Source organism: Hakea prostrata, unplaced genomic scaffold (assembly GCF_041222555.1).
Source record: "Hakea prostrata isolate BN-2017 unplaced genomic scaffold, UWA_Hpros_2 contig_84, whole genome shotgun sequence".
Taxonomy (NCBI): domain Eukaryota; kingdom Viridiplantae; phylum Streptophyta; class Magnoliopsida; order Proteales; family Proteaceae; genus Hakea; species Hakea prostrata.
Window position 1 is genome coordinate 185249 of NW_028291203.1, and position 27329 is coordinate 212577.

The following is a 27329-nucleotide window of genomic DNA, read 5'->3' on the forward strand; positions in this document are numbered from 1 at the left end:
GAAAGTTGAAACAATTTAACTACTTCTCTCTACTGCAATTAGTTGGGTGACGACGGCAAAATCGTAGCATAGAAGGGCATGCTGATGAACGATAATTTCTTCTTTTTTTTTTTTTTTTTTTTGGTCTTTATTTCTTTTCAATTTTCAACTGGTCCACCCCCTTATTTCTTTAACACCCCTGCTATTTTTATCCGAGGGTGCCACTTCGAAGGGGCAGAACCAAGATTAAATTTTGGGGGGACCGAATAATGAAAGTTCAGATTTGGGAAGTACCAATGCTTTTTGCAAACACATATTGTGTGGACCTTTATAAGACCCATTGGAGGTCTCACCTATGAATTATTTTATTATATTAAAGAATACGCCCGCATATATTTTATGGGGCCCACGTATATTTAACAAAAATATGTAAACTATTGGTAATGGTTTTTTTTTTTTCAATCAAATATAGGTAAATTAAAGCATCAATTTACAAAATAAAATACACATGACTTCAACCCTAAAAAATTGGTTGCAAACAAAAAAAAAATTTAGGTAAGAAATGCAAACCAATGGAAGTTAGTTACTTACTAACTATAGACATTTTATTTACAATATAAAATCAAATAACAAAAATTGCGAAAGAAACAAAAAATATAGAATTAAATAAAGAATAAAAAAATGAGTAAAAGAGAAATAATAAATAAATTGAAAAAGAGATAAACTAATTATGGAGAAGATTTTTTCCCCAATTTTCTTTAATCCGTTTATAGAATAAATTGAATATTTATAATATATTTTTTTCAAAAATTTCTCCTAACCGACGTTATAGAAGGGGAATAAAAGTTGTAAGAGACAAGAGAGGGGAAAATAAATAGGGATTGAGGAGTTAGTTTCCATTAGAAATGACATTGAATATTTAATAATATATTTTTCTCAAAAATTTCACTTAACCCATAGAAGGAGAATAAATAGGAAGAAAAGATGTGAGAGATAAGAGAGGGGAGATAACTAAAAATGATATTTATACCCATTATTTTACGTTCAAAATTTCTTCTCATTTTTTTTTTTTTGGGGGAGGGGGCAAAATATTGATATTTCACATGTGAGAGGAGAAAAAATCGAAAAAATTAAGGAAATTAATATAAAAATGAAAAAAATAAAAAAATTTAAAAATCCGGGGGCACCCCTGACCCCTGAGTGGGTCCGCCCCTGCCACTTAGTGTCTTATTATTAACTAAGTTATAGTAATCTACAATATTGGTTCCTACTCTAAAATCTCAATAGTTTAGTAATGCACGTAAATGTGATGATATTCAGTTGTGCACATGGGCGGAACAAAGATTTAACATTGAGTAAGGCCAAATATTGATATTTCACATAAAATAAACTAAAATTTTTATTCATTATCTTTATCATTAAAAATGTTCTCCAATCAAGGTGAAGTACTTGATATTTCACAAAAGAAATTTCAAAAATTTGGGAGGAAGTGGAAGAAATCTCAAAAAAATTAGAAAGGGCCCCACGCTCCACCCATGGTTTTGCACACTCTATTATGGGAAATCTAATTTAGATCTTTTTCCTTTTTAACAAATCCTTAATCCCTAATGCTAATTAGGGATGCAAGTTTGACTGGCGGGGCCCTGAGCCCGAATAGGGCTTGGGCTAAAAATTTTGGCCCTAAGGGCGGGTTAGGGCCAAAATATTCTAGCCCTGAACTAGGGCCAAGGGTGGGCCTAGGATTACTCTCTAGCCCGCCTAGCCCATCCCGGCTCGTCCCTGATCTTGGCCCTGAATTTAGCCCTGATTTTGACCCTAATTTTTTATTCGACCTTGATCTTGGCCCTAATTCTGACCCTGATTCTGGCCCTAATTGACCTTGATTTTGATCCTGATCTTAGCCTTGATTCTGGTCAAATTTACAAAACATGATCATGTTTTGTAAAAAATTAATAAAAAATAAATTATATATTCATTACCAATGTAGTAAGCATCCACCTAATTTTGGCCCAATCTTAACCCTAAATTTGGCTCTAGTCTTAATGTTAATTTGACCCTAATCATGTATTAGATTTTTACCCTAATCTTCACATTAACATTGATATAACTCTAAGTCTCGACTTTGACCTTCAGTCATTTTGATCATATTAGACTATGAGTTCATTTTTTATATTATTTTTAAGATAATTTTTATTTTTCGAACTAAGTCATTTTTAGTTCCAAACAATCATTGATTTTTTTTGGGGACTAAGGCGAGATAATATATTATAAATAATAAAAGCTAGTATATAGAGAATTAATATCTAACAAATCTAGACCCCAACTTCTCGTCATGAATATTGTCATCTGTCTTTTGCCTCCAATGTGATATTTCAGAAAAAGGGGGAAAAAAAATATTAAGGATAGATAGCTATGTTTGTAACTAAAATATAATTTTGTTTAACAAAAAATAATATCAATACTAAATTATCGTTAACATACTTGTTAACCAAAGTTTTGAATATGACTTTTCTTTCCTCTACCTTTTTTTTTTTTTTTTTGGGGAATAAGGATACAATGGAAGGGGTTTCCAATTTCTATCACCAAAGTAATGGGAGAGGTTTTCATAAGGATATCAATGGGAATGGTTTTCAATTTCTATCACTAAGTAATGTGAGAGGTTTTCATAAGGATATCAATGGGAGGGGTTTTCAATTTCTATCACCAAAGTAATGGGAGAGGTTTTCAATTTCCATCATCAAAGCAATGAGAGATTTTAGAGATCAATATAGAGTTATGGAATATGAATTTATTTATGTTTAAAGCAACATTATCAACTTATTGATTATTTTATCATTTTGTATGAGCTTGAATCATCTTATATTTCTATGAATTTTATTTTTAGTTTACTTATAATACTTTTATTTTTTTTATTATTATTATATAATTTCTTATGAATTTACATTTGATATTTTAGGTCCAAAGATAGAACCAATTAAGGCTTAGGCCAAGATAGGGTCAATCAGGGCCTGGGACAAGCCCAATCAAGGCCAATGAAGGCTAGGGACAGGGCTAATCAGGGTCAAGGCCAATTAGGGCCAGGGATAGGGCCAATCAGAGCTAATCACTACCAATCAGGACTAGGACAGGGCTAATCAGGGTCAGGGCCAAATAAGGCCAGGGACAGGGCCAATCAAGACTAATCAGGGCCAATCAGTGCTAATCAAGGTCAGGGCCAATCAGGGCCAACCCATCCCGACCTGGCCCAATTAGGGCCACTTAGGGCGGGAATGGGCTTGGCTTGGCCCTGTAGGGCTTAGGGCCAGGGACAATAATCCTTGGCCCTAAAGTAGGGTCAGAGCGGGAATGGGCTCAGATTAGAACATATAGAGCTGGGCTTGGGATTGCAAAAGCCCGGCCCAGTTGTAGCCCTAATGCTAATACGGTAATCATTTCTTTCACTAATTTTATATGGGAGTGTAAACGGATTGGGTTTAAATTGAATAGTGGCACTAGGACGGGTTTGGATAATATCCTACATGTTTTTTAATGAATTCAACTAGATTTGGATGATATTCGAATAATTATATTTTTAAAAATAAAATTTTCTAAATAGATACAAATACAAGATTGAATTTTAATAAGTTTGGATCCTCCACCAAAATGAAGAGGAATTAATTTCAATCCATATGGTAGATACTTAACAAAGGGTTTTTTTCTTAAAAGCATGATCCTGGTTTTTGGGAAATTAATAAAATGGATGCTTGTCAATGTTGTTTAACAAGGATGCAAACTTACAATTCAACTTTGCTAATGTCCTACAAAACATGATCATATCTTAAAAAAAAGACACTTGTCAAATATCTATCCATGTAGATTAGAATTAATTCCTCTCCATGTAGGTGAAAGATGTGGACTCATTTTTAACTACCTGATAACATCTTCACCATTGTATTTGTGTGGATTAGATTTGATGAGAACTTGGTTACTCTCCTTTTCGCTCCTCATTTTAGTCTTTAATTTTCTTAAATTTATTCACTATTGATTTTCCTTTGTATTTATTTTAATAGAAAGCCTAGGAAACTATTCAGATATCTCAAATAAAAATTGAGAAAGTGGTGCCTGAACGGCTTGTAATTGCTAGGATGAACAGTCATATAAATCTTACCACTAAATTTGGTAGAATCAAATCTGAATCGTCCATCATAAACGGTTCATATTTAATTCAATAGATTTAATTGTATGATTTATTTACACAGCCGTTCACCTATATTTATGCCATAAAAATTTTATAAAAAAAAAAAAAAAAAAACTCTTGAAAAGTAACTTAATCAAATAATTTTATCTTACAGATAATAACCGGACAGAAATGGTACACTGTATCTGCATTCTATTAGTAATCAGACAAATTTGGATACCCTCCAACGGATATGAATGCCAATTCATAAGCAAATTTTGAATATCCATTTACAACCCCACTTTTATATCATATACCATACTCATAAATTTAGCCAAATACATTATGTTTGACCACGTGTGTCGGTATTAGCTAGAAAAAGAAAAACTATTATTATTTCCCAAAACCTGCAACCACAGAATCTGGTTCTAAGACTTGACCCAATAAAAATTGAAAATGAACAACCAAGATCGGTAACCGAATGTCATAGGGGACAATGCACACAAAGGATCTCAAAAGGAGATAGATAGAGAAAAAGGGATCTAACCATGAAATTACTAAAGCAATATTTTACCCAAAAAAAAAAACACCCTAAAAACACGAAGATAACATATAATTTATTTTTCAATTGTTCGCTTTACAAGGAAGTAGAGTTAAAACAGTCTCACAAGTTCCTCACCCACGTAAAATAACTTAATTTCAAGGTCGGAAGCACCATCCATGACAACTTTGGGAATAGCTAATCCATGATTGGGCTTTCAAGAGCTGGAATACTCCGGAAGCGAGCCCAGTATCGCATATTTGCTGCTTCATTTGTATTTTCTATAACGGATCTCTTCCTGCGCCCGGAGAAGCCCTGGCCAGAAATTAAATCGAACAGGACTCCCATGTCCTTCATTTCTCCTTTTACTCTATTATTCTCCTCCGAGTAACTGCAGAAATACACTAATTAGAGATAAACAGACCTAAGAATGATTGAAATCGACAGAAATATACATATTGGACGTAAAGTAGAATCTAGAAAAATTGAGATTAAGAATGTCAATGGTAACTTTCCAAGTTCAATATACAATTCCATGAAGAGCAGAATTACGATGTGACACCAAGTCTACAACCTATACTATGCAAAATTATGAAGTTTTTTTTTTTGGGGATAAGTTCAACTTTTAAGAAATAAATACATAAATAAGAATACAAGGAACCAAAAACACTCAACCTTATAACATCTATTGCTCCGATACACCCAAAGCTCACTAAACCGAGGGTATTGTCTATTGTCTTCTTCTTCATCCCCTTTACATTCTATTTTAGGATCTTCCTAGAAAATTAATGTAAATTGGTAGCTTCCACTCAAGCCTCGGAAGACTCACAAGCTTGTTTCTAAGCCTCCTCCAATAGTGCTCAATCCACCCTCTCCAAAACTTTGAAGGTGTTCTAAAAAAAAACTATCTGCCTGAACGGGCTAGGAAGACTAACGACATCCATGCGCACAAACAGAAACCCCTCTTCTTGACTTAGGTGCATAGCAAACCCCTATCCTTTGGGGCCTTGTCACAATCGCCAATTAAGAAAGGCGGTCTGCCCCTAATTCTTGGGATATGCAATTACCTCCTTGAATAATTAATCTCCACATTTTCCTCTAATGGACACTAAACCAATTCACCATTTTACTTGAGGTGGGCCCATAAGTGGACCTATCCACAAGTCGATCCACATCCAGTGGATGAGATTCAGAAGAGAGACAACTTTTGAGATTGAGAGTTATAAGGGTGAGGGTCTACATCCTTATCTATCTAAATCACATTCAAAATTTGAATTTGCTGTAGAAATTGTTCAATCACCCCCATGATTGAGTTGATCCCATATTTTGCTCCCTTGGATGTAGAACATCCACTTCACCCCTTTTACTCAAGGTGGCTCAAAGTGGGACCCATCCACAAGTAATCCTCATCAGAATGATGAGATTCGGATGAGTATGGCACTCCATCCGAATTTTGGAAGTACTTCACTGAGAGAGGGTCTATGTCCTTCTGAATTACCTGTATTTAATTTTTTAATTTGAAATTGAGAACATTCCTAATATGCACTAGACGTGTGGGAACTGATGTCATCTGATGGCATCTGAGCATCAAAAGACTTAAGAGATCAGAGGAGTCTCAACCACCTTTTACACCTCCACCCCTAAATTCCTTGCAAGACTAAAGTTTTCACCAACCAAATCCTCTATCTTCTCCAAGTTACAGAGTTTTCCGCCCTGAAGTCCTTCTTGGACTATGTCTCCCTCACTCAAATCCTCTATCTCCTCCAGATTGCCAGTGCCCGTCACCTTCTTCTCCTAGTTGGGCAACCTAACTGATTGTGCTTCCACCGGAGCTGAAATTTTCCTTGACTTGCATTGATTTGCATGATGTTCAATTTGCTTGCAAGAGAAGTATTTCAGCAGACCATCCTCATACACCACCTTTTGTTGAAAGCCGAACTGTTGGTAATAACTCCATATATCTCAATTCGATTAATTGATAGGGGAAAGATCCTTACCTGGATTTGCTTTCCTAAATATAGAATTACTGCACCGGAAGTAACCTGGATTCCACGTTCTCGTTCCTCCACCAAAGTTTCACCAATTTGATTTCACAATCTCTAGGAAAAGGAATAAATTCTACAACCCAAATGCCGTGAAAGAATGGTATAGAGATCTAAAGCAAAGGGAAGGAAACCCTTCTTGTGTTTCTAGGAGAGAGTGAGAGAGAGATGGGAGCTGCCTTTTCTTTGGAAAAAAATCTCACGCACGAATCATTCACGCTCAAGTGATGCAGTGGTTACAAATAATAACCCTATATTTTGTAACCGCCTATAAGTGATTTTTCAGTTTTGCCCTTAGGCATATATTTAAATTAATAAATATTAAATCCCAATATCTCCTACTTAAACAAGGGCAAGCATTAATCTCTCTATCACAGTGTGTCCCAGACACATGTATATCCTAGATATAGACATTCGATCTCTCTGCTATGTATCTCAGATACATAGACCTTTTGTGTCCCAGACACACATGTATATCCTAGATATACATATATTGATCTCTTTGCTATGTATCCAAATACATAGACCACTTGTGTCCCAAACACTAACTTCCACAAGTCATACTAGCAAAATGGATTGTGCGATTGGTGATATACCTGCACGCGTGAGCCCCAAACTTGAAACCTTCCCAGAAGGCCAGAATGGCACATCACTCAAAAAAATACATCAATAAACATTAGTATACCACATTGTCCTAAGTTTATTCAAACTCACCAGACTAGAAGTATCTCGATCCCTCTGAGAGATCACCTTTTTGTCCTTAAAATGTTCACTACTGTAACACATACAGTTGGTGCCAACAAACACTTTTAGGGTGTAGTTGAATCAAACCTTAACCTTCGCCCCAAACCATCACTACACTTAGGATTGACTCCTTTCCCGGTAATGCCTCTATAGGTCGAATCAATCATAACCATAGGTAACACCCCAAAGTAGCCACATCAACCCTTCGTTTCATTATGTCGTCGAAAGTCACTAAGAACACTAATGGACCATAAGGTATAGGACTCACACAATGAAAGGAGCAGGGATCCATCCTTTCATTTCCAATGATCGCTAAGCACACATAGTATGATATATGTGCTATGGTGGAGCATTCTATACACAATAGAACGTATGTCCCTCTCAACACCATACAAGTCTTAGTCTAGTCGCAACCTCTTACGCCTAACCCAAGTTTCTTTATTGTCGCCACCCTAGCGCCACATAAAGTACTACTCGCAGCTTCTATAGGCAACATGAATAGTGGGACATTCATGTCGATTCTCTTTATAATAGAGAAACTCATCTTGATTCCAAATCAATGAGACATCATCATTATGAATGACCTAGACAAAGTCATTCACAATCCGTCTCATCTTTGCTCGCCTCCAAGACGCCAGAGGCGAATGCTCGTGTGAGTGAGTCATTCTCTTACCTATTAACATATCTCGTTTTATGCTAGAAGAAACACAATCACACAGAAAGTGGAAAAGTAAATGCTGGAATGAACTCATATTACTCAATAATAAGAAAGTTTTAGTACAAAAGTAAGTCACAATCTACGCAAGCCCAACGATTTTACATGAGAGAAAAACATCCTTGGTTATAGGTTTGGTAAGAGGGTCATCTACCATCTGACTAGTAGATATGTGCTTAAGTACAACTTTCTTCTTTTATATAATGTCTCTAACAAAATGATATCTCAACTGCATATGTTTGGTCTTCCTATAATACTTGGGGTCCTTGACATAGCTAAGAGTTGCCGTACTACCACAATAGACAAGGGCAGCCTATTTGGATGTCCTCACAAATCCAGTATGTTGAAGGAATCTCCTCAGCCAAACAGCCTCTTGAACCGCAGCTAAGCATGCCACATACTCTGCTTCCATGGTCGAGAGTGATATACAAGTCTACTTCTTGCTACACCACGAAATGGCCCAGCCATTCAGCAAGAAAGCATATCCAGAGGTCGATTTGTGCTCATCAATATCTCCAACCCAGTCAGCATCCCTATAGCCAACTAACCGCAAATCCGATCCTTGGTAACACATGTAGTTACTCGTTCCTCTAAGATATCTCAATATCCTTTTGACTACTTTCAAGTGCTCTATGTCTGGGTTTGATTGGTACCGACTAACAAAACCCACTACATAACAAATATCTGGCCTAGTACACATCATAGCGTACATAAGGCTACCCAGTGAACTCTTTCCATCTTGGTTTTCTCCTCTGGAGTCTTACGACCCATATCAAGGCTCAAATGCAAACCCTTCTCCACTGAAGTATCAATTGGTTTGCAGTTGTGCATCTGGTATCTAGTCAAAACATTGTCAATATAGGTCTTTTGAGATAAACCCAGTAATCTTTTTTGCCTATTTCTGACAATCTTGAAACGAAGCACATAGCTTGCTTCACCCATGCAGGTAAGAAATTAGTGCAACAAAATAAATTCTAACCCACTTTCGTAGCAATCACGGTTACACTTAGCATGTGCAACAAGCCTTTAAACCACTAGGTTACCCCTAGAGGACGAGTTTTGTCTCGTGGATGTTTGCAGTGAATATACATCCAAAATTCCAATTCAGCTCAAAATAAAACATTGCAAATTCCAACTTTAACAATTGGTAAGTACTCATATAGATCAATAGCTATGACAATTTTTTTCTCACCATTGATTTAAGATCCCCCACACTTGAACTTTATTACCCCATATTGATTCTTGAGACTATGCATATATCTCAATCAAAGACTCACCTTATATCTTTCAAGTACACCTCTCCTTTAAGCAAAACCACTCATAAAGTAAGGGGACCAAGGACTAAGGTTTTGAAGTATTTTTTACCAAACAATTTTACCAAGGCATTAATGACACTTGTATTTATCTATCTCTTTTCTTTTGAGTAGTGAACCCTACTTTACTCCACTACGGTTGGCTTGAATAACATGGTGGAGCAAACACCAGAAACCTAAGTTACTTTGTAGCTTTGCTTTGCATATGCCCACATAGACAGTGATGCGAAAGTTCTTTTCAATAATCTCATTCCTAAGAGTTTTGATCAAGTCACCTCGATTCCTGAGTCGGAGTGCCCTGTCTAGTTTCAAGGAATTCAACCTTTACTTTCTACTCTTTTTTTTTTTTTTTTTTTTTTGAAACTTTTGTCATGCCATACAAAAACTTGATCTCAACTCCTAGCCAAAGAAACAAGGACCCACAAAACTCATAGATGGTCCAGTACCTTAAGTTAAGGGCCTTTTATTTTTCTAAAGTAAGTCTCATCCCAACATACATACAAGTTACCTTCCTCTCAATAGGGTCAAAAACTTATTTGTGAAATTAAAAGTCACCGCAAGCGCACGGTATCGTGTAGCTAACGGGTCGATCTCAAGGAGATTTGTCACTTTAGAATTAACTTCTTAATGATAATGCGAGAGTGCAATGATTAAAATTTGTTAATTACTTAATTAAACTAAATGAATGGTCCTAATCCATACATCTAATGCTATCGAATTGAAACGAAAATTAAAGCAAACATAATCAACGCATAATTAATAAAGACAGAAAGAAATGCGAATAATAAATAAAAAAAATAAAAGGGAAGTGATCCGAGTGTCAACTCTGGATCTAAGGAAGGGGAATATAATTATAATGACTTTGACCGTGGACCCTTTGCCGTAGCCTTCAGTCCACCGATCGGGGGAGCGGATATTAGAGAAAAAGAAATTGCAGAAAAGAAATAATTAAAGCAATAAAAGGAAAGGGAAACCTTAACCAAAGAGAGGCACGACTGTAGGCATCTCTGATCAAGGACCCAGGGGAAAGGAGAACAATAAATAAATACTGAAAGTAAATTGCAGAAAATAAATAACAGAAAACAAATAATAGATTAATAAAAGGGAAACCTTAATCAAAGAGAGGCACGACTGTAGGCATCTCTGATCAAGGACCCCAGGGGAAGGGAGAACAATAAATAAATGCTGAAAGTAAATCCTAAATTAAGAATATGGAGGGGTAGATAGAAGTGGGAATGGAGGGAGAAGAGAAGATTATTGAAGAAGGTTACTTACTTGCGAATTGAACAAACGATTCGAATCTCAACCAACCCTAACAACCAGATCTAGATCTAGAATGATCTTTTGATCTAGATCTGCAATTGCTAAACCTAGAGAAAAACGAATCTTAAAACTTGAAACTTGAACTAGAAACTTGAACTTGAATTGCATTACATAGAAAAATTAAACCTAAACATTCAATCTAAAAATTTAAATCTCACAAATGCAAGCAAAGAAAACTAGAGAAAGCCTAAATAAACTAAAGAGAGAAGAAAGAGTGCTTCTATTAAGCTCTAAAAAACCCTATCCCTTGATGGAGTATGCTCTCCTTTTATAGAGTTTACATGGGATATGAGGCACGGCTGAATTTGAATAAAACTCAAAGTTCTTATCTGATTCAACCAATTAGGTTTTGGCGTACCAATCGGACGAACTTAGAGATATCAAATACATAATTCCACCATTGGATTTTAGGGTTAAGAAGTCGTAGAGCTCTCCTCCAAAAATCAGCTTGATCAAACACCGGATGACCATTCGATGAAGGGCTTGATCGAAACTGGACAGAGACATTCAAAAACGGGATTTTTCCTCTTTTTCTTTCTGAATATAATTCTTTTTCCTCTTTTTCTTTCTTTGACCAAGTCCCAAATAGGAAATAAGATATTGAGGTGTACAAGGAATCTTTTTCTCCATTAGGACTCTCTCAATAATATCTTTGTAGATTTGATTAATAATTTCTAATCTCAGCCGTAGATCAAAATTTGCTTCTTCATCTCTAAAATACTTTGGAGTTGGCCCATAATCACATCTCTGGCCCATCATGCTCCAGGTCAGCCCATTTTCGCATTTGAGAACTTGAACGGACCTCTTGACGTGTAAAATCGCATGTTTAATACCCAAAACTCCAAATATTCGCTCAAGTCCTGAAAATTCATAAAATCTGCAAAAACAACATAAAACCCAAGGTAGCTCCACTCAAAGTGTGTAAAATGCATGCTTTATGCCCTAAGATTTCACACATAAATGTGCTCATCACCTATTTTTGACAATCTTGAAACCAAGCACATAGCTTGCTTCACCCATGTCCTTCATATCAAATACAGAGGACAACCATTTCTTAATGGTTTCCAATAGCTCCTTGCTATTGCTAGCATGAGTATGTCATCTACATACAGGGTCAAAATGACATAATTACTATCAAATCTCTTGGTCTTTCTCAAGCATGAAAAACCCATTTTCCATCATAGCTTGGTGGAAACGCACATTCCACTGTCTAGATGCTTGCTTTAAACCATATATGGATTTCTTAAGCTTGCACACTTTGCGCTCAAGTCCATTAGCTTCAAAGCCTTGAGGTTGATCCATATAGATCTCTTCTTCAAGTTCTCCATAGAGAAAAGCAGTTTTTACATCCATCTGATAAAGCTCCAAGTCCAACTGAACAACAATGGCTAGTATGAGGTGGATGGAGGCAAACCTAACAATAGGGGAAAAAAATTTCCTCATAATCAACACCCTCTCGTTGGGTGTAGCCCTTAGCCACTAAACAAGCCTTGAATCTCTTAATAGATCCATCTGCTTTTCTCTTGATCTTGAGGACCCACTTGTTCCCAATTGCCTTTCGACCCGGCGGTAAATCAACCAAGTCCCAAACATGATTAACTTTCATAGACTCCAACTCTCCCTTTATTGATTTCAACCATTCTTTTGAGTTTGTCCCCTCAAGAGCTTCCTGCACGCTCTTCAGTTAATACTCATCGACTGGAGCCATCTCACAGTCTATCTGTTCAGGAGTTACCATGTAGGCTTCATCCACTATATTGAAACGTCGACGAGGAACTAGCCCACGCCCACTATGGCGCAAATGCATGTCAAATTGCTCACCCTCTGAGGTAGCTATCACATCTGCACTCCCACTCCCACTCCCACTAGGATCTTTTAGATGAACCCCAGGTTCATTATCCAGAGTTTGAATCCTTGGAGTGACAAGATCACTATCTTGTCTCTCAAATAATTCCGATGATTCTTTGTTAACTCCTGAAAGAGATGGAAAATCATTCTCCCAGAATGTTGCATCCCTAGACTCAAGTTCCATTCTCCTCTCACTCTCATTTAAACCAATGAAGACATGTACTTTCGAGAGTTCAGAATATCTAAGAAAGATACACTTTCTTCCTCTGGTTCTAAGCTTCCCATATTGGTGAGCAGTAGAGTGAACATATGCTGCACATCCCCATACGCGCAAGTAACTTAAATCTGGCTTCCTTCCGGTCCACAACTCATATGGTGTGGAATGAACCGATTTGGTTGGAACTCGATTGAGGATATAGGCCGTAGTCAGCAAAGCATCTCCCCAATAAGGAATGGGTAGATTTGCCTGCGCCATCATGGATCTCACCATGTCTAGTAAGGTTCTATTCATCCTCTCAGCAACCCCATTTTGTTGTGGAGTCCCTGGAATAGTAAGTTGCCTAGATATCCCCTTTTCATCACACAACCCTTTGAACATATCAGAGAGATGCTCTCTACCTCTATCCGTTCAAAGAATTTTAATCCTTTTATCTAACTGATTCTCAACTAAGCTCATGTATTTCTTAAAACATTATAGAGCTTCTAACTTATGAGAAATTGGATAAATATGACCATACCGTATATAGTCATCTATGAATGTGATAAATAAGCATATCCTTTTCTAGTATGCAAATTCATGGGTCCACATACATCTGAATGAATAAGTTCTAGAGGAAGAAAGGCTCTCAAAGCCTTTTAAAATGGTTTTCTAGTTGCTTTTCTTACTAGACATGACTCACAGGTTGGCAAATCAGATAGTGAACCTTGACCTAAAAGACCTTCTCTTGCCAACCTGTTCATCCTATCTATGCCAACATGTCCTAGTCTAGCATGCCACATATTAGAATCAATATACACAGTATTTTGGCAAACAAAAGCATTACTAGAACAAGATAAATTACCAATTGTATCCAATATAATAAAACCATTATAAAGAAAATCATAACCATAAAATGTATCATCTAGATACAAAACCAAAGAATTGTTTTCAAATACAACTATAAAACCATGTCTCAAAAGAAAAATAACAGAAACAAGCTTCCGCCGAATGTTTGAAGCATAAAACACATCATGGAGTAACGTCTGGCCACCTCGCAAAACTAATCTGCATGTGCCTATGCCATGAACCTCCACACTTGAGTTGTTCCCCATCGTTATTCTTCTGCTTCCTCTTAGAACACGACAGTATTCCATGAAGCTCGAGCGTTCCCTTGTTATGTGTTCTGTCGCACCTGAATCAACAATCCACAAAGGATTTAATTCAGTAAGCATAGTAGAACATGTTACATAACAAGATGAGGTACAACACACAATACATACCTCCTGCTAGTGCAATCACGAGCAAAATGACCAGGCTTTCAGCACATGAAGCAAATCAAAGGGGATTTCTTCTTGCCAGCTCTAATCCCCCTTGAACGCTTGGGGCCAATCTTATTTTTGTTCCCACCTTGGTTACTTTGCTTGGACCGCTGAGGTTAAGCTTTCTCTCTCTTGCGCTTGAAGCCTGCACCCTTACTAGTGCTAGCTTCAACAGCAAGTACTTCAATTTGAGGGGCATCGGCCAACATCCGATCCTCCTCTAGCTCAAGGTGCTTGGCAGCTTAATCAAATGTCTTGACTTCATCAGCATGAGTCAAGAAGATCTTTATATACTCCCAAGACTTAGGCAATGACTTGATGACTACAGAGACTTGCTCCTCATCAGTCTTTTGGCGCCCACATGCGCTCAACTCACTAAGCATGTTGGACATGATGGTTAGTTATACGCTACCTTATGGTGTGACCTGACGCATTTTATAACCGTCAAAAGTGAGTCCGAGCTAGCGGCCTCTTGTGGTGGAAGTCCCTCCGTACTGGAACTTCACTGCCTCCCACAAAGACTTTGCAGTCCTATGCTTCTCAAATCGAAGCATTAGGTCATCCCTCATGGAGCTTAGGATAGTAATCCTTACTACTCTGTCTTTCCTCTTCCAGGCATTGTATAACTCAAGGTCCCTGCGATGCTGTGCAGTGGTACCTTCCTCATGTGGGGACATGGTCTAGTTTATGGTTTCTAGCATATCCTGCTTTTTCAGAAGATACTGCACCTTTCGGTGCCAAAGGTCATAATTCCTCTCGTTCAGTTTAGCTCCTTTAGTGAGGTCAACAACTATGCTCTTCGTAGCAACCATTATACTGGAAACAATATATACAAAGATAAGTTCAACTATTCTAGCATAAAACACAACACAAGCAACAGCAAATCACACTAGCATAGTCAACCTATGGGATAAACATTTAAACCGAAAGAGATGCTTACAAACATTCAATCAAATTCTCATGCAAACCCACATAGACTTATACACTAGTTTCATTCTGTGCAAGAAACATGATTAATAGACCCATAATTAAAACAATTTTAATAAAATAAAACATCCAATCATGTTTATGCTATGAGGTGGTTCACATAAAACGTTTCTACCTCACTAGCTCCCACTAGGCCCTCAATGCCCAAACATCACACAGATTGTCAGACCATTGGTGTCCAGTAAGTTTAAACACATTTTGAACTGGACAAACCAATATCCCAAAAAAAAAATCCATCTCCTAGACGGACTTCCGTCTCACAGAGGAAAGATGACCAGACGGACATTTCGTCTGGGCCACTGTAATCAGACTAATAGACGGACGTCCGTCTCATCCTCAGTGAACCAAACGAGCGTCATTTCCCTTGAACGAATTTTTTCAAAAACACAAAAACACGTTTTTTTCTTTAAAAAAATTCCTAAAAAACACATGAAAAATCCAGTCATCATTAAACAAAAATGCATTCTCATGAATTATCAATCATGCATATTTTTAAGAAGGAAAATCACAAGGATCCTCCCACTTAGATCCGAACAAAAAATAAGGGTTTCTAAAAACCCTCTCAATTCTCCCATGGGTTTCCTATTAAACATTGGATCCTCCCATTGGATCCATTAAATAAAAATAAACAATAGGGAGGAACCGAGAATCTTGGGAACCATGGCTTTGATGCCAATGTTGGTAATAACTCCATATATCTTAATTCGATTAATTAATAGGGGAAAGATCCTTACCTGGATTCGCTTTCCTAAATATAGAATTATTGCAGCGGAAGCAATCTGGATTTCACGTACTCATTCCTCCACCAAAGTTTCACCGGTTTGATTCCACAATCTCTAGGAAAGGGAATAAATTCCACAACCCAAATGTCATGGAAGGATAGTATAGATCTAAAGCAAAGGGAAGGAAACCCTTCCTGCGTTTCTAGGAGAGAGGGAGATGGGAGCTGCCTTTTCTCTGGGAAAAAATCTCACGCACGAATCATTCACACTCAAGTGATGCAGTGGTTACAAATATATAACCCTATATTTTGTAACCGCCTAAAAGTGATTTTTCAGTTTTGCCCTTGGGCATATATTTAAATTAGTAAATATTAAATCCTAACATATTGTGATTTAATATTACTAATTTAAATATATTCCCAAGGGCAAAACTGAAAAATCACTTTCAGGCGGTTACAAAATATAGGGTTATATATTTGTAACGATCGCATCACTAAAAGGAAGTGATTCATTCATGCGTGAGAATTTTTCTAGTAAAAGGCGGCTCCCATCTCCTCTCCCTCTCTCCAGGAAACGCAGGAAGGGTTTCCTTCCCTTTGCTTTAGATCTCCTTACCATCATTTCCACACGGCATTTGGGTTATGAAATTTATTCCCTTTCCTAGAGCTTGTGGAATCACACCGATGGAGCTTTGGTTGAGGAACAAGAATGTGGAATCCAGATTACTTCCGCTGCAAATATTCTATATTTAGGAAAGTGAATCCAGGTAAAGATCTTTCCCCATCAATTATGCAATTGATATAAATGGAATATAACCAACATTGGCATCAGAGCTCTGGTTCCCACGATTCTTAGTTCCTCCCTATTGTTTGTGCTTTCTTCAATGAACCCAATGGGAGTATCCAAAGTTTAATAGGAAATCTATGGAGAGTTGATAGGGTTTTTTAAAAACCCTTATTTTTTGGTTCGGATCCGAGTGGGGGATCTTTTGATTTCCATTATGTAAAAATTACATGCATTGATAATCCATGATGAATGTTTCTGTTTAATGTTTATTGCTGGATTTTTTCATGTGTTTTTTGAAGAATTTTTGGGAGAAAAAACATGATTTTCCGTTTTCTGAAAAATTTTGTTCAAGGAAAAATGAAAAATGACCCGTTTTGGTCACTGTGAACCAGACGTACGTCCGTCTATTGGTCTGTCTGATCACAGTGACCCAGACGGAATTTTCATCTGGGAGACGGTCATCCGTCTGGGCCAGACGGCAGTCCGTTTGGGAGATGGATTTTTTTGGATATTAGTCTGTCTAGTTCATAATGTGTTTCTAACTTACTGGACACCAATGGCCCGACAATCTGTGTAATGTTTTGAGGGCCGAGTGGGAGCTAGTGAGGTAGAAGTGTTCTGTGTGAACCACCTAATAGCATTAACATGATTGGAAGTTTTATTTTATTAAAACTATTTTTAATTATGAGTCTATTAATCATGTTTCTTATTCAGAATTAAACTAGTGTATGAGTCTATGTGGGTTTGCATGAGAATTTGATTGAATGTTTGTAAGCATCTCTTTTGGTTTAAATGTTTATCCCATAGGTTGACTATGCTAGTGTGATTTGTTGTTGCTTATGTTATAGTTTATGCTAGAATAGTTGAACTCATCCCTGTATATATTGTCTCCAGTATAATAGATATTACAAAGAGCATAGTTGCTGACCTCACTAAAGGAGATACATTGAACGAGAAGAATTATAACCTTTGGCACCGAAAGGTGCAGGATATGCTGGAAACCATAAACTAGACCATGTCCCCACCTGAGGAAGGTACCACTGCACAACATCGCAGGGACCTTGAGTTATACAATGCCTGGAAGAGGAAAGACAGAGTAGCAAGGATTACTATCCTAAGTTCCATGATGGATGATCTGATGCTTCGATTTGAGAAGCATAGGACTGCAAAGTCTTTGTGGGAGGCAGTGAAGTTCCAGTACGGAGGGACTTCCACCAAAAGAGGCCGCCAGCTCGGACTCACTTTTGACGGTTATAAGATGCGCCAGGTAACACCATGAGGTAGCATATAACCATCATGTCCAACATGCTTAGTGAGTTGAGCGCAAGAGAGAGAAAGCTAGCACTAGTAAGGGTGCAGGCTTCAAGCGCAAGAGAGAGAAAGCTCAACCTTAGCGGTCCAAGCAAAGTAACCAAGCTGGGAACAAAAATAAGATTGGCCCCAAGCGTTTAAGGGGGACTAGAGCTGGCAAAAAGAAATCACCTTTGATTTGCTTCATATGCCGAAAGCCTGGTCATTTTGCTCGTGATTGCACTAGCAGGAGGTATGTACTGTGTGTTGTACCCCATCTTGTTATGTAACATGTTCTACTATGCTAACTGAACTAAATCCTTTGTGGATTGTTGATTCAGGTGCGACAGAACACATAACAAGGGAACGCTCGAGCTTCATGGAATACCGTCGTGTTCCAAGAGGAAGCAGGAGAATAACGATGGGGAACAGCTCAAGTGTGGAGGTTCATGGCATAGGCACATGCAGATTAGTTTTGCGAGGTGGCCAGACGTTGTTACTCCATGATGTGTTTTATGCTCCAAACATTCGGCGGAATCTTGTTTCTATTATTTTTCTTTTGAGACATGGTTTTACAGTTGTATTTGAAAACAATTCTTTGGTTTTGTATCTAGATGATACAGTTTATGGTTATGGTTTTCTTCAGAATGGTTTTATTATATTGGATACAATTGATGATTTATCTAATTCTAGTAATGCTTTTGTTTGCCAAAATAATGTGTATTGATTCTAATATGTGGCATGTTAGACTAAGGCATATTGGCATAGATAGGATGAACAGGTTGGCAAGAGTAGGTCTCTTAGGCCAAGGTTCACTATCCAATTTGTCAACCTGTGAGTCATGTCTAGCAGGAAAAGCAACTAGAAAATCATTTAAAAAGGCTTTGAGAGCCTCTCTTCCTCTAGAACTTATCCATTCAGATGTGTGTGGACCCATGAATGTGCATACTAGAAAAGGTTTCATCACATTCATAGATGACTATACACGGTAAGTCATATTTATCTAATTTCTCATAAGTCAAAACGGATATAGGTAGAGAGTATCTCTCCGATATGTTCTAAGGGTTATGTGATGAAAAGGGGATATCTAGGCAACTTACTATTCTAGGGACTCCACAGCAAAATGGGGTTGCTGAGAGGAGGAATAAAACATTGCTAGACATTGTGAGATCCATGATGGCACAGGCTACCCATCTCTTATTGGGGGAGATGCTTTGCTGACTGCGGCCTATATCCTCAACTGAGTTCCAACCAAATCGGTTCCTTCCACACCATATGAGTTGTGGATCGAAAGGAAGCCAGATTTGAGTTGCTTGCGCGCATGGGGATGTGCAACATATATTCAGTCTACATCTCACCAATATGGGAAGCTTGGACCCAGAGGAAGAAAGTGTATCATTGTAAGATATTCTGAACTCTTGAAAGGACATGTCTTCATTGGTCTAGATGAGAGTGAGAGGAGAATGGAACTTGAATCTAGGGATGCAACATTCTTGGACAATGATTTTCCATCTCTTTCAGGAGTTAACAAAGAATCATCGGAATTCTTTGAGATACAAGATAGTGATCTTGTCACGCCAGGGATTCAAACTCTGGATAATGAACCTGGGGTTCATCTAAAAGATCCTAGTGGGAGTGGGAGTGCAGATGTGATAACTACCTCAGAGGTTGAGCAATCTGACAAGCACGTGCACCATAATGGGCGCGAGCTAGTTCCTCGTCGACCTTTCGACATAGAGGATGAAGCCTACATGGTAACTCCTGAAGAGATAGACTATGAGATGGCTCTAATCAATGATCATGAACTGAAGAACATGCAGGAAACTCTTAAAGGGACAAGCTCAAAGGAATGGTTGAAAGCGATAGAGGAAAAGTTGGGAGTCGATGAAAGTTAATCATGTATGGGACTTGGTTGACTTACCGCCGGGCCAAAAGGCAATTGGGTACAAGTGGGTTCTCAAGATCAAAAGAAAGGCGGATGGATCTATTGAGAGATTCAAGACTCATTTAGTGGCTAAGGGCTACACCCAACGAGAGGGCATTGATTATAATGAAACTTTTTTCCCTGTTGTTAGGTTTGCCTCCATCCGCCTCATGCTAGCCATTGTTGCTCAGTTGGACTTAGAGCTTTATCAGATGGATGTAAAAACTGCTTTTCTCAATGGAAAACTTGAAGAATAGATCAATATGGATCAACTTCAAGGGTTTGAAGCTAATGGGCTTGAGCGCAAAGTGTGCAAACTTAAGAAGTCCATATATGGCTTAAAGCAAGCATCTAGACAGTGAAATGTGTGCTTCCACCAAGCTATGATAGAAAGTGGGTTTTCCATGCTTGTGGAAGACCACTGTGTCTACACTAAGAGATCTGATAGTAATTATGTCATTCTAACATTGTATGTAGATGACATACTCATGGCTAGCAATAGTAAGGAGCTATTGGAAACCATTAAGAAATGGTTGTCCTCCGTATTTGATATAAAGGACATGGGTGAAGCAAGCTATGTATTTGATGTCAAGATTGTCAGAAATAGGCAAAAGAGATTACTGGGTTTATCTCAGGAGACCTATATTGACAATGTTTTGATGAGATACCAATTGCACAATTGCAAACCAATTGATATTCCAGTGGAGAAGGGTTTGCATTTGAGCTTTGATATGGGTCTTGAGACTCCGGAGGAGAAAACCAAGATGGAAAGAGTTCCATATTCCAGTGCACTGGGTAGCCTTATGTACGCTATGATGTGTACTAGGCCGGATATTTGTTATGCAGTGGGTTTGGTTAGTCGGTACCAATCAAACCGAGGCATAAAGCACTGGAAAGCAGTCAATAGGATATTGAGATATCTCAGAGGTACGAGTAACTACATGTTGTGTTACCAAGGATCGGATTTGCAGTTAGTTGGCTATAGCGATGCTGACTAGGATGGACATATTAATGAGTGCAAATCACCCTTTGGATATGCTTTCTTGCTGAATGGCGGGGCCATTTCGTGGTGTAGCAAGAAGCAGACTTGTATATCCTTCTCGACCATGGAAGCAGAGTACGTGGCATGCTCAGCTGTGGTTCAAGTGGCTGTTTGGTTGAGGAGATTCCTACGACATACTGGATTTGTGATGACATCCAAAGAGACTGCCCTTGTCTATTGTGATAGTACGGCAGCTCTTAGCTATGTCAAGGACCCCAAGTATCATGAGAAGACCAATCATATATAGTTGAGATATCATTTTGTTAGAGACATTATATCAAAGAAGAAAGTTGTACTTAAGCACATATCTACTAGTCAGATGGTAGATGACAGCCAAGGATGCTTTTATTTCTCATGTAAAATCCTTAGGCTTGCGTAGATTGTGACTTACTTTTGTATTGAAACTTTCTTATTATTGAGTAATATGAGTTCATTCCAGCATTTATTTTTCACTTTCTGTGTGATTGTGTTCTTTTAGCATAAAACAAAAGATGTCAATAGGCAAGAGAATGACTCACTCACACGAGCATTTGCCTCTGGCGCCTTGGAGGCGAGCAAAGATGAGACGGATTGTGAATGACTTTGTGTAGGTCAATTCATAATCATGATGTCGCCTTGATTTGGAATCGAGATGAGTTTCTCTATTATGAAGAGAATCGACATGAACGTTCCCACTATTCATCATGCTTATAGGAGCCAGGTGTGAGTACTTTATGTGGCACTAGGGTGGCGACAATAAAGAAACTTGGGTTAGGCGCAAGAGGTTGCGACTAGACTAAGACCTGTATGGTGTTGAGAGGGACATACATTCTACTGAGTATAGAATGCTCTACCATAGCACGTATATCATACTGTGTGCTTAGCGATCATTGGAAATGAGAGGATGGATCCCTGCTCCTCGCATTGCATGAGTCTTGGACTTTATGGTCCGTTAGTGTTCTTAGTGACTTTCGACGACATCATGAAACAAAAAGTTGATGTGGTTACTTTGGGGTGTTACCTATAGTCATGATTGATTCGACCTAAAGGGGCATTACCGGGAAATGAATCAATCCTAAGTGTAGTGATGGTCTGGGGCGAAAGGAAAGGTTTGATTCAACTGCACCCTAAAAGTGTTTGTTGGCACCAACTGTATGTGTTACAATAGTGAACATTTTATGGACAAGAAGGTGATCTCTCAAAGGGATCGAGATACCTTTAGTCTGGTGAGTTTGAATAAACCTAGGAGTGGTATACTAATGCTTATTTGATATGTTTCTTTGAGTGATGTGTCATTCTGGCCTTCTGGGAAGGGTTCTAGTTTGGGGCTCACGCGTGCAAGTTTAATGTGTACTCTTGATTAGACCAAGGTGATGATTTGTATAGGCTGTGAGATGGATTTCCAATGAATAGATCCTAATGGTTAGTTTAGGCTGGAGAATGACAAGTGTCTAAGGAAAATGAAATACAAAAGAGGGAAATATGGTTTGAGTTAACATGCATCAACTCTACCGAGAACTAAAGGAGTAACATGCCTTCATAAGGATTAATAAGAATACATGTGTCAACTCTAATAAGGACTAATTAGACATCATGCATCATTTTAACGAGGGGGGGGGGGGGGGGACACCTAGCTGTGGGATTGTCATACTTCTAAACCCATGTTTTAGTCTCTTAAATTGGTTGACTAAAAAAGAAACCCATATTCAATGAAGGTCTGATACCTATATGATCTATCCTAAGGCCAATTCCTGGAAAAAGGAATACCCCCACCCCAGGGTGCTAGATCTACATAACATTGCTCCATCATTTTACTTGCTAATGAGGCTTCCCCGCTGGCCTATAACATGACTACCAAGGTGGGACACTAATCCAGTTCTATTACTTTTATTTTATTGTTTTAGAGTGAAGTTTATTTTCTCTTTTAGAGTTGAACAGGTTCATTGATTTTAACTTAGGTTAGAAGAAGTTGTGTCCAGCCATCAATCCCTTTCCAAAAAACCAGCTATTAGTTTGCCCTAGGATAAAGCCCATAAATCCACTTCACTGTCCTTCCGTAGAGCCCCTTCATCGATCAGAAAACCATAACAAGATCCCTCATTGAGATTGAGTTTTCAAGAACCCAAAATCAAGAAACTATATCCACATCAGTCCATGCATTGTATCCCCTTTGAACTGTAGACGTCGTCACCATATACGCCACCCTACTTTCTGATTCAAGTTTCAAAGAAATCAACCAATCGATGGCAGCTGTCTTATCCCTACACACAAAAACCTAAAACTCTGTATGAATATCAGAATTGTTTCAACTTGAATCAGGATTTCTTTACCCCATCCCACATACAGCCTATCATCCTCATCCAGAACTATCATCCTAAAACCCCAATGAGATGCTCAATTTTCAGCCAAGTCGATTTTTAATTGGTTCTTGTACAGATGTTAGGTATTCGCCCTTAATCCTATAAAAGCTACATCAGCCACTACAATAATTCCTTGGACTGAGGTAGCCTAATGTAGAGATGAATATCTTCATTTCCAATAGGAAGTATGTCCTAGATCTCCTTGAGGAGACGGGAATTCTTGGTTCCAAGCCTGTACAGACACCAGACACCTATAGAAATTGATTGACTATGAAGGACGTACCAGTCAAAACATTCATCTAGAGAATTTAAGCAATTACGGAGTAGGTGTGGTTCTGCCTGTCCATCAAAGTAAGAACTTTCAGCTTCACCATCTTTATAGCAGTATAAGCCCCCTCAATGGACCTCTATCTATTAACTTCTCAGTACGGTTGTTAGTTGTTTACTTTTATGGATATTTTCACCTTACCTCTGCAGCACGCAAAACTACAATGTGTAGTACCCGAGGTTTAAAGTATCGGTATGAAGCATCATATTGGCTTGGTGATTCTTGAGAGACGTTACATGTCTATATTGTATTGAAGATACATATTAAACAATACAAAAATGCATAGAAATGGTAAAATTACACATGGAAATACATTTTCCGAACGAAAAACAATATAACAAAAAACATATATAACAACTCTCATGCATAAACACAATGCTGTAATTCTATATATAAACGGTAGAATTGTTCGTAGGAGATTACAACGTAATATCTGACATCGGGAGTTTTTATTCTTTTTGAACTCCTTGATTAATAATAAATAAAGATTGATTGTGTCTTCTTGATACAAGTCAGAAGTTCTCAAAGCATTCAAGATGGTATCAAAGTTGAAGGTTTTCAGGATTTGATATGACGTATACCTGAAAAAATACTGCCCTAAACCTAATCATTCCCTTTCCTTTTCAGTAGCAACACCACAAACCACCATCATTTCCTATCGCTGCCAAATCTCCTCTAGATCCCCTCAACCACTTTTGCCTCCATCTTAGAACACTACTATGAGGCTCCACCTCCCACTCATTTGCTACTGCAAATCCTCCTAGGACTCTGCCTCCCTACTGTGAGGCTTCGCCTCCCTCTAGCAAGCCCTCCCCTCTTCCACCTCCTTTTTGCTGACCCTTTTAGGTCACTGGCTGCCCTCTTCGATCTAAGATCCCTTGGTGATGGGACTTTTTATCCCACCAAGGGTCCTTTTTACCTATCAATGGTGTAAATCCTTCCATGAAGGAGGATTTGTGAGTTCAATTATTTATCAAAGTTTTTCGAATCAGCAATATGTCTACTGCATCTACTGGTTCATTTGAAGTGGAGGAGGCTCCAGTTATCCGTGAGCATGATTTTCCCTAATTTCCAGATTAACTCTGTTATACTCAACCAAACAAATTATTTGAGACAGTCTCGTTTTGTTGCTTTTGTGGTGGGTGTTCAGTCTTACCGTTCATCTTTTTGGAATAACGGTTAAGTCTACAATGTCTGGTCCACCTCAAGACAAGTAGGAAACTGATGAATGTTTTGTGATGGGATTTCTTCTCAACTCCATTGAACTTGCTATTTTAGAAACTTATATTCTTGCAAATGCTGCAATTTTATGGAAGGTTTCCAAGGATACATACGCCAAGGTTGGTAACAATGCACAATGTTTTGAGATTTGGAATGAAATCAATCAGTTATAGCAGAAGGATCTTTCTCTCAGTATCACAATACTCTACATGGGTATAATCAGACCTTGGATTTCAATGGAAAATTTACCCTACTTGTGAGACAGATGTTGCTGCTCATCAGAAGTAGGAAGATAAGCTCTGTGTCTATCATAGTTGTCACAGCGATGAGGCGATACAAGGCGGTTTAGGCTAGTTGATGCGATGAGTCAACGAGGCACTTTCCAAGGCGCTTTTGAGGCGGTTGAGGCATTTTAAGTTAAATTTTAGTGTACATCCCATTCACTCTAATTCCTTATAAATCTATCATATCTTATATAATAAAAAAAACTAATATTAGCCTACCTCAAGTCATCCAACATACTATAAACCACACATGGTAAGTCCTAAACAAAAAGTCACGGGAAGAAAGGAAGACAAGAAGTCGACTATCGTTGGCCGCTGCTTGCCAAAGTGTCGTCGCAGGAATGGAAGAGAAGAAGAGAGGAAGAGAGAAAGAGATTAGGGATTAGAGTGAGAGTGTAAGACTCGAGTCAAGAACTTGTTCTCTTTCAATTTTGTTTGTTTTTTATTTTAACATTTGATCACATGTAGCGTCATTATAAATATGCATATAGGTTCAAACAATGGATACTTTACAATTGGAATCTAATAAGTAATTCAATATATGCCTTCGATTTGGCATCTTTCATGTGATTTAAAAAAAAAAAAAAAAGCTACCCCAAGGCGAAAATAAGGCGACGCCAATTTGAGGCGCTCTGAAGGTGTCGAGACGCCTAGGCGACGATTAGGCGACGCCTAGGCGATTAGGCGCCTTAACAACTATGGTGTCTATGACTTTTTGGCAGGTATCAATGAAGTATGATCAGATCCGGTCCCAAGTTCTCTCCCTTGAGCCTTTCCCTCCTCTTGAACAAACCTACGCTATAGTTGATGCAGAAGAAAGTTGACGAGATGCCTTCGACCATTGTATTGCACTTGAAAGGACAACTCTAGTTGTTGGCTCTTGTAGTTCTTCCCATCAGAAGTAGGAAGATAAGCTCTGTGTCTATGACATTTTGGCAGGTATCAATGAAGTATGATCAAATCCGGTCCCAAGTTCTCTCCCTTGAGCCCTTCCCTCCTCTTGAACAAACCTACGCTATAGTTGATGCAGAAGAAAGTTGACGGGATGCCATGGTCCATAGTATTGCACTTGAAAGGACAACTCTAGTTGTTGGCTCTTGTAGTTCTTCCCATAGCCTATCCACTCCTACCTCTCAGACACGTGGTGTTGAACCCAATAGCTCTACTCGTACTTGTCTTGTCAAGTGTGATTACTGTGGCCGTGTGAATGTTTGACACGAGAGAAATGTTGGAAACTCCATAGTCAGCACCTACTTCCCATGTAGATCTACAAGGGGAGGGACTTCATAGATGAAAACCCATCAGGTCACTGTGGATGACTCTAATGCCCCAACACCTCTCTTCACTAATGAACTCGAACATCTCCACCAGGCCATGATCTTTTAATGTTTTCTATGCATTTTTTCTATGATACTTGTGGCAGTTTAGTAGGCTTACCTTACTAATAGGATGCCATACCAAGTGTTGCAGCAACGCTGCCCCCCTTGATCTTCTGTTGGGTTACAGATCCTTCACATTCCTCTTAAAATTTTGAGGTGTGTTGCCGCTGCCAGAAATCATTGTACCCATGGTAAACTTGACCTCAAGGGTTGCAGTACATTTTTGTGGGTTACTTTGCCACCCAGAAAGGGTATAGTGTTATCATCCTCCCTCCAGAAAAATGTTGGTCACCATAAATGTAGTATTTCAGGAGAATGTTCCATATTTTTTTCCCTACATCTCTTCATGGTGAGAGTGCATCTAGTGAAGAGGTTTTGATTTCCATTCAATCCATTGGAAATTCCTGCTAATGATGCCCATTTGGAAGATGGAGTGATGACATAGAAACAATGCAGATGGTTCAGGGAAGTGGTATGCAATGGGAGTAACCCACTTTGTAAGCTCCATTAGAGATATACCATAATAAAAGAAGAGTAGTGTGCCTTCCATTAATATGCCTAGCCAATCAGTAGCACATTAGCACCAGTTCCTAGTCTTGTAGACAATTATCCTGGAGAGTATTTTTGTTCCTATTTCCAACCCTTCAATAGACTTACCAACTGCACTACAAGAAGCAACCGAAAGCATGCAATCTTGCAATCAGCACCCATCTCTAATGCTTTTACATATAATTCATTATCATGTACTTTCCAATATTTCCTTTTCTCTTTGCCCTTTGTTTGTATACCTAATACCCAGCAAAAATCACTAGCTTAATCTCACTGGAAAGAAGCAATAGATGACGAAA